At 44.2% G+C, this 3,956-nt stretch overlaps 1 pseudogene; it reads left to right on the forward strand.

Moving 5' to 3' along the window:
- The first annotated feature begins 3,224 nt into the window (after window positions 1-3,224).
- Window positions 3,225-3,956, forward strand: LOC101714239 (RWD domain-containing protein 1 pseudogene; annotated as a pseudogene).

Raw genomic sequence — 3,956 nt, forward strand, 5'->3', positions numbered from 1 at the left:
CTGCAAAAGAAACCTCACTACCATGATATCTGGCCTCATTTTCAATGTATGGCCACGCATCTCAAATCAACGCTCAACACTGGCTACAGGCCTGCCCTGCCACCCCGGCAATTTCACCTTCATTCTTTCTGAGATCCCAGCACGAACCTCTGGAACACCTTTCCACCATCAGGGCTGGTGCTTCTTTGAAGAATAGGGTGAAAATCACTGCCCTCTCTTGTTACCAAGTACAACTGCCCCCGAACGCTCACACATGTACAAGACGTCATCCAAAAATACATGAGTGCTAAAATTTGTCTTTAAAAATATTACAGTAAGAAACACATTGCCATGAATTCCCTCAAAATGCTTCTCCATGCTTCAAATATACTTACCTCAGCGTTCTTGCTACCTTCTGAAGCAGCTCTGGAAGTCCTCTTTCATGAGGGTCGTTACTTACACAGTCATGGCTGCCTCAACATTCTGAATTGATTCAAAATGTTTCCTTTTCATGGTCATTTTGATTGTGAGGAAGAGCCAGAAGTTGCCAGTTCAGTGAATAAGGTAGTTGAGGACACTGTTTAATGTTTTTACAAACCTGTCTCTCCATTAGATGGCACATACCAGCAGTAACATTCACTGTACATTTGATCACACCATGTAAACACATTCACTAGGAGGACTCCCAGAACTGCTTCAAGAAGTGGCAAGAACAATAAGATAAGTATGTTCAAAGTCAAGAGGAACACCTTGCAGGGGATTAATAGCAATGTATCTTCACTGTAATTTTTTAATGTACACATTCACCATGTATTTTGGTCACATCTCATATATATTCTCTGCTTGTCATGGAGTTATAAGGAATGAATGACCCTCATCCTATCAAAGCTGAGTGAGTGTGAACGCTAGTTATATTCTCTCCTCTTTCACCCACTCAACAACTTTATTCCTACCATACACTCTTGCTATATCTTCAACTGATTCCTCGGTCCTGAATCATCATCTTGCATTTGAAAGATACCTTGTCCTGACTCCACATTCCCCTCTAACTCCTGCCCTCTTCTCAGCCCCCTTCTTGGTAAAATATATCAGAAATGTGTTCATGCCACTTGCCTCTTATGACTTGCCTCTCATTCCTCCAACCACCAGCCAGAGGCTGTTCATGTCATTTCCCCCTCTCCCTCCTTTAAGCTAAGAGACTGAGATCCACCACAGGTCCATCCACAGGGTGAATTCCCACAGCTCCAGAGGGACAACGTCCAGCCCAGAACTCTCAGGCTCTCCCTTCTAGAGTCTTCCTGTGCCCCATAACTTGAGATCACACCCATAGCTTGCTAACTTTGATTAACCAATTGGGCAAAAGAGCCACCCAATCCACATTTCTCCAGTGCAGACCCAGGTGAACCCATTCCTGGCACCTTCTGCTCCTCTGCTGCCCATGGCCAAATTCATTCTTACCATTCCCTCCCCGCAGGTTCCACAGGTAGCTGTGCACTACAGAAAGGTGGAAATGTGAGTCTGCCAACCCCATTATGTTCAAAATCCCTTGTTTCCTCAAGCTAAAATTGAGTAAATCATATCTGCAATTTAACTCTTAATCAAGAGGCCCCTGAGTCTGACTTTGGAGACTTGCTTTTATGGCTCCTCCTGTGTCAGGTATGAAAATGAAGAATGTCTTACTCACTCTGCTGTGATGTTCACACACAGTAAATCACAGAGACATGGCAGTGAAGTGAGGCTATATTTCACAAAGCAAAACAGGAAGGGACGGGCTTGGCGCTGCAGAGGCAGAAAGGAGGAGGGAGTAGGAGGCAAAGCCCTGAAGCTCAGGTGTTTGAGCAGCATACCTTCTGGAATTCAGGCTGACACCGAACAAGGAGCAGATGTTTCTTTTGTATCAGAAGAGGAAGAGAGGCTCGAGCTGCCATGCAATGCTCTTAATCATGTTATGAAGCAGTGAAAGAGGCTTTCACCAGAGCAGTACCCTATTCTTGGACTTCTCAGTGTCCAGAACCACAATTCAAGTAACCTTCTGTTCTCTGTAAGTTACTTTGTCTCGGGTATTTTGTTATAGCAACAGGAAGCAGGCTAGATCTACAAAGTGCCATTCCAGGTGTGCTCCAAGGCTCCTCACTCCTGGTCTCTTAGACCTACTTCTGGCTCCACATCTGGTTTCTATCAGCACCTTCTGGCTTCCTTTCACTTTGGGTCCCAGTGTAAAGTGACTCACTTTTTAACAACTGGCTTTCTGCTCAAGTCTGAGAGCCCCTTTGAACTTATTCACCAACCCAGAAAGTCTCTGTCTTTTGTAGGTCTTCAGGGAACCCAGGTTCCTTTTTTTTTTCCAGAATTAATGTAGGGGGTAGAGGAAGGGCTCTTACATAACCTACTTCAGGGACAATTGCATTTTTAATTAACCAGTTTTTCAGTTAGGAATAATATTGGTTGGTTGTAAACAGAAACACAAACCTACACGAACTGAACAAAATAGATTTTCTTTTTCTCATAAAAGAAGCCCTGAGGTATGCTTTCAGGGTGATGTCATCAGAGATCCTAGTTCCTGCTTATTTTTTTGCTCAGTCATCCCTTAGTGTGTGCTTCTGGCCTCATGGATACAACATGGTTGCCCTGCCACATACATTGCATGCAAGTTTCAAGAACTCATAAAGAGGCTCTTCTGCTGATCTTGTGAGAGCTCATTCATGCCTCTGAGCTCAGCTTGTCAATGATGGCCGCCCTCCCATGCCTGACATGACTACATTCATCACGGGGACTCGGTACGTGTCCATAACACATGCTAATTCTTCTCATTTCCCCACCCTCTTCCATCTCTTGTTCCTCTTCCCATTTGCAAAAGGTCTATGTCCGTTTCCCGTTTTCTGTCTTTTATTTTGTGCTTTATTTATTTATACTTTGGCTTTCTCATGTAAGACAAACCATGCCATATTTAAGTTTGTGTGTCTCATTTATTTCCCGTAACATAATGTCCTCATGGAGTTCTTATAAAGACTTCCATTCATCAAGTGTTGAGTTTGAAACAGGCGACACCTGTTAATTTTATACCTCGTGAAAACTATAATTTCAGTTTTAAAAGACTAAAAGCGGTCGAACGCAGAACTAGCGATCGGCCGAGAGCAGCGCGGGGCCGTGGTTGAGCAGGCCGGGCCTGGCCGGAGGCCTCGGGACTCGGCTATGGCGCGCTGCCTGAGCGTCAGCGTGCTCCATGGGCAGCAGCCAGGGCCGTGATGACAGACTACAGTGAGGAGCAGCAAAACGAGCTGGAGGCTCTGGAGTCCATCTACCCCGACTCCTTCACAGTATCACCAGAAAATCCACCCAGCTTCACCGTCACTGTGACATCGGAGGCTGGAGACAATGATGAAACTGTCCAGACTGCCCTCAAGTTTACATACAGTGAAAAACACCCAGATGAAGCTCCTCTTTATGAATTTTTTTCCCAGGAAAACCTAGAAGATAATGATGTCATAGACATTTTAAAATTATTAGCATTACAGGCTGAGGAAAATCTTGGTGTGGTCATGATCTTTACTCTAGTGACAGCAGTGCAAGAAAAATTAAATGAAATAGTAGATCAGATAAAAACGAGATGAGAGGAAGAAAAGAAACTAAAAGAAAAAGAGGCAGAAGAAGCAGAGAAGCAATTATTCCACAGCACCCCTGTTACAATTGAGAATTTCTTATGTTGGAAAGCCAAGTTTGATGCAGAACTCTTGGAAATTAAAAAGAAACGGATAAAAGAAGAAGAGCAAGCAGGAAAAAATTAATTAGGTGGTGAACAGTTGTTTGAAACCAATCATAATCTTGACACATCTGCTATCCAGTTCTTGGAGGATGCTGGAAATAATGTGGAAGTAGAGGAGTCTTTGTTCCAGGAACTGGGTGACTTGGAGCTGCAGGATGTTGAGGACAACCCAGACTACAACCCTGCTGGCCCAGGGAGTGACTCGGAGGACTGA

The sequence above is a fragment of the Heterocephalus glaber genome, unplaced genomic scaffold (assembly GCF_053883595.1).
Source record: "Heterocephalus glaber isolate CG9 unplaced genomic scaffold, H.glaber_assembly_v1.0 deba00001610, whole genome shotgun sequence".
Classification (NCBI taxonomy): domain Eukaryota; kingdom Metazoa; phylum Chordata; class Mammalia; order Rodentia; family Bathyergidae; genus Heterocephalus; species Heterocephalus glaber.